Raw genomic sequence first — 10712 nt, forward strand, 5'->3', positions numbered from 1 at the left:
TTCTGTGCTACGTGGATGCCCCGTGCCAACCATTATGGCCGCTGGAGCTAAGTCTGCTTCCCACCTCACACATCATGACTGCAGTTTCCGGGGCTGCCTCTAGATCAGATCATCTTTTTAGCCCTCATTAGGTTTCATGTTTGTGTCTGTCGGGAAAACTGGAGAGTGTATTCTAGGAAGTATTTGAAATTATAAGAAATTTTTCTGGATCTAGAGTAATAGATGTGTCCATGAGGGAAGGTTCTCAAAGGTGGGTAAACCAGGACATGGAAGAACAGAATTGGATGGTATGCTTGCACAAGACAACCTAGGGGACCAGAGGGGCCTAAAGGAGGAAGGGACCCCAGAGCAAATGGAACTGACAGCCCGAAGGTTACACTTGGACCCTGGGTGTGGAGATGGGTCCGTCTGCCACTTTCAAACAGGGGGAAGAAACCAAAGTGGCAAGAAGAGGTAGGAAGACAACAGGGGTGAAGCAAAGTTAATTAATTCATTTATTTGTCCATTCTTTCATTCTGCGAATATTTATGGAGCACCAACTATGTGATCCTTTTCGTGTTAAATGCTGGATCTCTGGCTTCAGGAAGCTTATGAGCTACTTGGGGACCCAGAAAATGAGCAAAGCAACGGGTCTCTTTCTTCCTTTTTATATATTACAGCAGTAGAAGGGGGGGAATTCTGTAAGAACACAGTAGAGGAAAGAACCTTCTGTTACGGTTTGAGGAAAGCTGTCTCTGAGTTGGTGACTTTTAAAAAGAGACCCACAGAAATGGGAAGGAATCTGTGTGCAAAGCGTAGGGGGAGAAGGTGAGGGAGAAAGCTTCAGGGAGAAAGAGGATATTGATTCTCTAGGGACGGCAGTAAGAATGAGAAGTGAGAGGAGGCAGCAGTTGCTCAGGTTGCCTGGACAATCTCTGAGCAGTGTCTGCAGACTGGAGTGGGTGTGAACGGGAGAGTCTGCGGTAGGAAGTGGGGATGGGACGGTAGGTGAGCAATTTGTGTTAACTGGAGCAGGGGAGGATGAGCTGGGTTTTGCTATTTCAGGCCCTAGGTATAGGCGACTTTCAGTTTCCATTCAAGCCAGCCTCGGTAGGTGCGTTCCAGAAACGCCAAAATCACGACGGTGGACTGATTCATCTCTAGCTGGTTCCTTACCAAATTCCCCACAGTAACTATTTGACACCATTTCCTTAGGCCTCTGCCTCCCCGTCCCCCTCCCTTCCTGCCAGATGACTTTGTCTCCTACTCTGACACGGAGGCCACCAGATAAAGGACGCTTCATCTTCTTTCTGTTCCATCTCTCTCTTCCCCTACATCTTCACCCTCCTGGTTTTGGAGAGGAATGCCTTCTTCATTCCAAAAGTGACTCCACCTAACCACGTGATCCCTCTCTTTTTCTGCTCTTCCATAAACCTTTCCCATCAATCACACTCTCTTTTACTTATTTACTTTCTTTCTCATTTACCTCCGTTTATTCCTAAGTCAACAGTTTACGCAAGTCTCCCCTCTCCTGAAGGCTTCTCACTCAGTCTTGCTTATCTTTCCTGCCAACCTCCAACTCTCTGGAACTTTACATGGGGACCTCTCGGCTAGGTCCCTGATTTCACCTCCAAGTGACCTCCCTCAGCCCTCAGCCCTTGTCATGTGGCTTCTCCACCGGCCCATGTGCATTTGCCCTGCTGCATACTCTGCACCTGCCAGGTTCCCCGACCTTGCATCCCTCCCCCTGACCCCCACCTGGAGAGCAGCCCTGTGCCAATCTATAGAACCACCTCGAGTCAGGCATGGGAGACATAAAGGTAACTCACCCCACCCTCTGAGGTATAGCATTAGCTAACAATTCCCACTGCTCCAGGTTCAAGTACATCTCTATGCGAGACCATCTCGAATGTCATAACGTGAGCCCAGTGTAGGCTCCCGCACTGGTTTCATTTTCATTCATCCTATTTATCGGGCATTTATTATGTGCCAGGCTCTGTGGTACATACTTTCCACACATGATCTCACACTCCTCACGGCACCCCTGCACTGGGGAACCCCACACAGTCAGTAGACCACATTACAGAGGGTTTGAGCAATTTGCCCAAGGTCACACAGCCAATAGATGGTGGAACCAGGAATCAAGTCAGGCCTTCTGACTCTAGAGGCTGTGCTTGATAAAGCTGTAACTTTCGGGTGCCTGGGTGGCTCAGTCGGTTAGGCGTCTGTCTGCCTTTGGCTCTGGTCATGATCCCAGGGTCCTGAGATGGAGTCCCGCATCAGGTTCCCTGCTTGGTGGGGAGTCTGCTTCTCCCTCTGCCCCTCTCCCCTTCTTGTTCTCTCTCTCTCTCTCTTTAAAAAAAAAGTTATAACTTTCGGGCGCCTGGGTGGCTCAGTCGGTTAAGCGACTGCCTTCAGCTCAGGTCATGATCCTGGAGTCCCGGGATCGAGTCCCTCATCGGGCTCCCTGCTCAGCAGGGAGTCTGCTTCTCCCTCTGATCCTCCCCCCTCTCATGCTCTCTCTCTCTGTCTCATTCTCTCTCTCAAATAAATAAATAAAATCTTTAAAAAAAAAAAGTTATAACTTTCAACAGAAGAGAGACAGGCGGCTTGTGTGTGGGGGTGGGGGCGGGTAGGGTGGGGTGATGGTGGGAGAGCTTTCTGCTATCCTGCTACTCCTGCCAGATTTTCTGGTCCTGATCAGCGGCTGCCAGACTGCCAGGAGCTGTGATTAGCCCTCACTCCTGTGTCCCCGTCACTGGGCCTGCAGGGACTTGCCCTTCCTTCCTGCTCTTAGCCTTCTGATGTTGACAGCTATACTGGAAAATCACATGCTACCTGCTGCCCTGCTTCCCAGACACGATTGTACGTGCTGCTCTGGACTTCCTGCCCGCTCTGGCCCATGCCTGCCCCGACAGAGGGGGTGGGCCTGCTTCCAGGCCAGGGCCCTTCTTGGCCTGTTTTCCCTCTGTGCACATGACCTGAGCGTTCTCTGTGCAGCCACTTCTGCAAGGAGCCTTTCCCCGGCTCTCCACGACAGAGCTCACCCTTCAGACCCTGTTACGTTTCCTTAACTCTTGGTTTATGTCCTCCCCCGGGCTCTTTTCTCAGCCTACATTACATTAAGATAATGTCTTACTTCTCTTGTTAGCCTCTTCTAATACGTAATTTCCTTTTTTTCTTTTTTTTCAAATTAGATCTCTGTACTGAGTTAAGTAATTAGAACACACTCCTTCAAAACCAGGACGGTATGGAAAAGCTCAAATTAATAAATTTGTTGGCGAAAACGAATGGAAAGAGAAATCTACAAAGAGAACAAAAACAATGATTATCAGCACAACAATGGCCAATAACTAGTATTTTCAAAGTGTTTAGCAACTTCCAAACACCAGACTCCTTGGGTCCTCGCTATCCCAAAAGATGAGTTCTGTGCTGAAAACCACACAACAAGTATAATGGTGGCAGGACTCAACTCCCAGCCTCTGACTTCAAATCCAATCATCTCCCTAAAATGTTCTTTAAAGAAAAAACTTCTGTCTCATCAGCCACCTCATCTGGACCATTTGAAAACCTCAAGCAGAAATTCCCCAGGTCAGATTATGTGTTCTCCAGGAGCAAGCATCTTCAAACAGAAACCCAAAACAATGAAAACCAGGTACCAATGACTTCTGGTTTCTCTTCAGTGGTAGCGAGTCTTCGTTCTTTCTCCTTTTTCCGTGTGAGAAAAATGATAACCCTCAAGTGCAGTTGTGGGCTTTCCAAGGGCAGAGCAAAGAGACACGAGCTGAGGAAATGAAACTTTGAGGAATGACATTCTCCTTCCTCCCCTGTAACAATGCTTAGTATACACTCATGTTCTTACATCTTATTTCACTGAATTTAAACTCAACAAGACTATAAAAGGCCAGTTTTATATTTAGTCCTTTTTATCCTCCTGCAGCTGCTATCGCAAAACTAAACAGGCAGGGCACCAACTCTTTATAAATCTTGTTTCCTACAGAAGAATAGAGTATGCCCTTTTTGAGCTCATCAGTTCATTCAAAATGATGAGACAACTTTAGGGGGGAAAAAATCAGTGTAATTCTCCTCAATATAAGAAGTCTGTAGGCCAAATGGACTTCCCTTTCTGGTCTTAATATCATGTTTGTAGAAATAGTGTGGTATAGATAGCAATGTATTGAAGTGAGAAATTATCTGTCCGCTGAACAAACCAGACTCCTAGCCAACTGACTTGCTGCCCTTCTGATTTGTCTCTCCCTCCTATGGCTGGTGTTTACCACCTTTCAGGTCTGCACTCAAATATCACTTCCCAGGAGACACCTCCTAAAACTGCTCCTCCATCACTTTCTGTCCTCCCCTTTATTTTATTTATTAATAATATTTATCACTATCTGACATTATATTTTTACCTGTTTACTTCTTTACTGTCTTTTTCTTCCTACTAGAAGATAGACCTTTATGTGAATTTGTCTTCGTTTTTGCTATTTTCCCAGAAACCAGCATCCTGAATTCAATTTCCTGAATAAACATCCAGGATGCCTCTCGCAAAAACAGTTCTGTTATATTTTTTCCCTCATGGTGGAGAAACGAGGATTTGGGGATAACATTAAAGATAAATAGGAGACCAAAGTTCACTCATTGATAAGGATTTTTCACTTCCGATAATGCAGAGACGGGTCTCCTCCGTCAGAATTTTTCTATTTTCTCCGCATTGCAAGCACAAGCACAATATTTGGCTGAGAAAGAAAAGTCCAGTAAGTCTGCATCTTATCTCAAATGTCAAAGAAAGAAAGTAGAACAAAGAAGCAGTTGTTCCAGATTTTTTAGAGGGATTCTAATAAGCTCAGTGGCTCACACCCACTCTATGGGCTTCTTTCTAATGGTTCAATTTGGTTTGTAAAACTTGTTCTTTTCAGAGCTGAGAAAGAAGGAAAGATACATTTGTTCATTCAGCCAAAAGCTCAACTGTCACATTTCAGAGAGATTTCCCTCACCACAGCGTCTAAAGGAATCCCTCCACCTTTCTATCACTTCCTAGTCCATTACACTCCTTTAACTTCTTCATAGTATTTATCTCTATCTAAAATTATATTTTTATTCATGTTTTACATGTTCATTGTCTCATTCTTCCTGGTGGAATATCAGCCCCATGAGACCAAGAATGAGCCTGACTGGTCCACTGAGACTTCTCTAGAACCTGAGTTCTCGACACGTGGAAAAACCTCAACAAGCATCTGCTGAATAAATGAAGGAAGAAAATTGCATTAGCTCCGTGAAGTCTTCCTTGACAAACCTTCCCTGGCCAACTTTGACATTCTCACTTTTCTGAATATTCTTTGCACTTATCAGGTCTTCCCCATCACCAGGACTTCGTTCGCTAAGTTTCTCTTCCATGATGGTTGTATAGTCCCCCTGAGTCCTTGGCTGCTTTATTCTACCTAACTGACATTAACAACACCAGCTTGTTTGAGATTACTTCATGCACTTGGATTTTGTTTCACCAACCAACAGAGTAAGTTCCCCATGGGGAAGGCCTATGTCTTAGGCTAAGGAATAGAGAAAGAGGAGAAGGTTTGTGAGAGAATGATATTGAAATGAGTGTCTAAGATACAAAGTTTTATATTTCCCTAGTAGATGCAGGTAGAGATGTCCACTAGGCAGTTTATGTGTATGGATCTGACATCAGAAGAGAAACCTAAGCTGAAACTCTGTATTTGTGATTTGCCAACATACGTTCAGTATGACTCAGTGGTTGAGTGCACAAGCTCACTTAGGGAGACTATAGAGATTGAGAAGATGAGCAATGAAGGGCACAGCCACAGTGTTACTGCCACTTGAGGGGCAGGTAGAGAAGACTGAGAAGCTACCATGTCAGTGGTAAGAAAGGAAGCATGAGAGTTTATCCTGGTGGGTGCCAAGAGAGTTGACTTTTGCAAGATGACAGACAATGGTCAATGGTGGCGAATGTCACCAAAAATCCAAAGAAAGGACTAGAAAATGGCCACTGGATTTGGCAGTTGAACTTTGCCATAGCAATTTCCCCTGAGGAATGAGAACAGAAGCCTGACTGGGAGGGACAGAGAATGGACTTTACTGGAAGATGAGTAATTAAGGAAAGTGAGTTCAGACAGTACCCTTGACAAGCTTAGCTTTGAAGACTAGGAGAAAGATCGGTTGGTACCTAAAAAACAGAGCTTCTGTGGAAAATGAATTGAGGTTTGTTATTCAAAAGTAGATTTTAAGTTGTGCATTCAAAATATGTATAATTTATTGTATGCCAGTTACACCTCAGTGAAGTGGTATGTTTTAAAAACCATGTTTTTTTTTAATTTTATTATGTTATGTTAGTCACCATACAGTACATCATTAGTTTTTGATGCAGTGTTCCATGATTCATTGTTTGCAAATTTTACAAAATATCAGTATCTTCTGAGTTGAGAATCAAATTTTAAATTCATGATAACATATTAAGCTATTTCCTGATATATAAGTGAGAAAAGTCAAGATAAAGGAAAAGCCCAGATATATGTAAACTAATACTGCTGGTAAGCAAAGAAGAAGAAGAAAATCAATAGTAACAGAAGCACTTTTATTCTTATGGTAGGAAGAAAGAAGACATTATGAGCTGGAATATAGATCACCATAGAAAAAGGACTAGAATTATGGTTATAGTTTGTAGATTATTGTAGACTTATCAAAGAGGCTAGACATTGGGCTAGATTCTGATCCAAATTAAGACAAATAAAAGGTAAATTAAGACCTCCAGGAAAGGCTCCAAGAGTCTCCTGAGCACTTTCATCAAAACTTTATTTAGTGTCATAATAAAAAAAAAAATGTATAGGAATATATTGAGTACAGAAGGTAGAATAACATCTAAATTAAATATTTGTCCTTTCCCAAAGACTCGGCAATTGTCCTACCAGTGTAGGATAAAAATTGAAGGGAATAAAATGCCAAGGTTTAAATAATCACTCAGTAGTCAGTAAACTCAAAGATGAGACAAGTAGACAAAACTAAAGGGGAATATGAATTCAGTGGGTGCTCTTTATTTAGAGTGCAGTCATCTAGAATTTTCTCTATAGCATTTTCACATGGAATAGAAAAAAAAAAATGACAAACAGAAAGCCAATAGACCAAATCCTAATGTACACAGGGCTTTATATTTTCTCCAAGCATACTTTTCCTCACTGGATCCTTAAAATAATTCAGTGCTAGGCAGTATGCCAGAGTCTTCCCCACACTACCCCCCAAGTGATATTTATCTTTGTGTTTTCACACAAACAGACCCTGAGAGGTAATAAGTTTTTCCTTTGACCTGTCTTGTTTTCCACAACATTATCCAGAGAAGCAGATTTATCAGTGACTGAAAATGGAATAGAGTACACAGGGGAAATTGGAGAAGAGGCATTTTATATCCACTGAAATGTGTATAGTCACCTTTATTCATTACCAAAAAAAATCTCAGCACTAAAGATAAGTGACATGGTTACCAACTTACTAATTAGAGAACTCGACAGGAGGCTAAGTGATGTGACCATCTCATTCCAGATCGCAATTCACAATTAGAAAAACAACTTCCAGTACCTGCCACAGAATTAGTAGAGAGTCATTATAAGCCATTCTACACCCCTGTGACCTCAAAGCATACAGTGGGAAGTGATGGTCATAAAAGCATGATGATTCACAAGACGTGACAAGAAATTCAGCATCAACTTGGTATCGAATGTACTTGCATCTTCAGTTATTCATCACTCTTCCCATTTCCCCAACTCAGTCCTGTTTCTCCCCCAAAAAACAGTAGCTAGTATTTATAGTTTTATGATGTACTAACCATTGTTCGAAGCACTTTTCATGTACTAGTCACTGAATTATCCCAACAGCTCTATGAGTAGGTGCTATTTTTTTGCATATTCATTTACAGATGAAATGGCCATGACACAAATAGATTAGGTAATGTACCCAGTTGGCACATGGCTGGTGAGTGTGAGAGCAGACTTTCAAGCCCAAGCCATCTGGAATCAGAGCCTTTGTTCTCTGTTCTTGTAGCCACTAGGCTAGACCGTCTCTATTTTTATTTCAGATCAGAGTCACCTCTTTTCTGCAATATTACAACAGCTTCTTAACTGTTAAATTTACCATTTATTTACCATTAAATTTACCTCTTTTCACACAATTCTCTTACTATAAAAATAATAGATGACCACACTTTCTAGGTAAAAAAGTAAAATAGCATGAATAAGACAAAATTCCATTTGGCCACCAGCTGCCCTCTCAAGTTTCTCCCTAAGTTCTGGTGTGTCTCCTCCTAGATGTTTTTCTGCATATTTATGTGCCTTTAAAAATATGCAGTAATGTTTAACAGAATTTTTTTAATAAATCTGCAAATTGTATTTTTTTATTCATCTCTATATCTTCAAAAGCATTCTAAATCAAAACACTGTGACCTTTACAAGAAAAACACATTCCCTTTCTTGAAAAACTACCCCCATTCCAAAATAAAGATATCATGACCCTATTGAAGGGTTTTAGTATCATTTTATCTATTTATTTATTTTTTCTTTTAAGTAGGCTCCATACCCAGTGTGGAGCCCAACACAGGGCCTGAACTCATGACCCTGAGATCAAGACCTGAACTGAGATCAAGAGTCAGACACTTAACCAACTGAGGCACCCAGGTGCCCCAGTATCATTTTAGTAATCAGTGGAATCAAGGAAACTCCTCCAAAGGGGAAGACCAGGAAAAAAAAAAAAATTAAAGGAGTAACAAGTTGAATCGTACACACTCAGAAGGATGAAGAGGACCGTTTTATAGCAGCTAATACATAAGTGAAACAATCCATGGGTTTTTCCATGCAGTGAGGCCAGATTCACTTTTTGATAAAGTCTGTGTAGATCACCAGAACATTCTGTTTCCTTGTGCATCTCATTGTTGCAGCAACCTGGCACATTGGAATAGGATTATAGTTCCACTCACTGATCTAAAGTTTTCATGGCTTGAATATGTTTACCTCCTAACTTGTGTGCTATTTCTCGAGTGTAAGCTCATGAAGACTGGAGTTACATCTCTCTTATTTCCTGCTGCCCGTGGCACGCAGTTGGAGCTCTACAGATATTTATCTGAATGAGAGAATGAAGCCAAAGATGTATGGCTAATTCTGATGATCAAGGTTCCATGAATTCTAGATTTGATTTTTTTTCAAGCCTTAGAAAACAGGATGATTTGATCACCCTGGCCATGGCACATTGATCTAAACAGTTATAGATCCGCAGCAGACATTAATAGCAACTCATCTAAATAATACTCTCTGGGGCAGAGTAGAAAGAGCATATGCTTTAGAGTCAGTCACCTGAGTTCAAAAACATCTCCACAGTATGCATGCTGTGTGACCTCCAACAATTTTCTTAACCTCTCTTCAGTTTCCTGAAATAAAACTTTTAGGATTTAGCGAGGACTAGATGAAAAATAACATGTGTTAAAGCATCTAATGACATGTAGGACATTAAGTAAGTGTTGGGTAAATGTCACCCTGCACCTATTTCTCCTTCCACCCATTCACTGCCCCCTTATTAATAATAAGACTTGAAGTTCATTCACCCTGATAAGCATTCCTCTTCTCTCGTTTCCATTTGTGGCAATCAGGCAATGATTTTTTTTTTTTTTTTTCCTCTTCCAGGGCTGACCTCCTGTTTTGTTGGAATCAGTCCCAGGGTTCGGGCTCTAGAGATTGCTTTGGACTGTGAAGCATTGAGTCAATTCCAAGTGCTGTAGCACATAATGGCTCTGGACTTTGGAAAAAAGAATCCAAATTATTGTAGCTATTTTATGGAGTGAAATATATATCCAGAAGTTTATAATAGGGTTACCAAATACAGTGTTCTAAAACCCCCAAATCACCCAAAAATTACTTATCTCCTCATAGAAATAAGTTGCTATGTTGAGTATTAAAACAGATACCTTGCTCTGGAGCCTAAAGTTTTCTCCAAAGTTCCCACAATTCTAATTTCAAAACTGAATATGATTCAAATAGGGAAAGATAGAATCTTTAACTTTCACCAGATTTAGACTTTCACCCTGGGATACTCTTTATCCAACTCCCACCATTTCTGCTACTTCAAATTCTTTGGGATCTACCTAAAAGCCCCGTATTTACAGAGTCTTAGAGTCTCAGAAACACTTGCATTTATTCTCTCAGGTACACACCCTAACAAGTCATCTCAGGGCTTTAAGAAGAATTTAAGGAGACTCAGCTGACCACAATCCTTTCCATATTAAAAGTCTTACTCTTCTCCAGCATTTAAGAATGTCTTCCCACAAATCATTGGGGCAGATCTATTGGGTCAGTACCTGAAAGATCTCCCAGCAATTAGACATGTCTTTAAAGCATCATATCCATTACTTTTCCTTCATCCTGCATTACAACCTTAAACAATGCCCCGTTTGATGAAAGCGGTGTTTCTACTATCCTGGTTAGGTTCCAACCACAGCCTTGGAGTGGAGATCAGTCTGAGCAACTTATAAATCTTGTGTCAAAGCATGAATCAAGTCCTTGCTTTGACACATGGGGAGCTGGAGTATTTTCTTCATGTGCCCTTGGCCTAAAGATTACATCTTTTCCTCAAAGACTTAACAAGAGCCACCCAGTTAGAATTATATTCGATAGGATTAGCTAAACATACTACACCCCAAAGACCCGTAGCAGTTGGATGACTACACCACAGCACACCTATTTGTG

This window comes from Leptonychotes weddellii, chromosome 5, assembly GCF_054177405.1.
Source record: "Leptonychotes weddellii isolate Sample4059 chromosome 5, ASM5417740v2, whole genome shotgun sequence".
Lineage (NCBI taxonomy): Eukaryota > Metazoa > Chordata > Mammalia > Carnivora > Phocidae > Leptonychotes > Leptonychotes weddellii.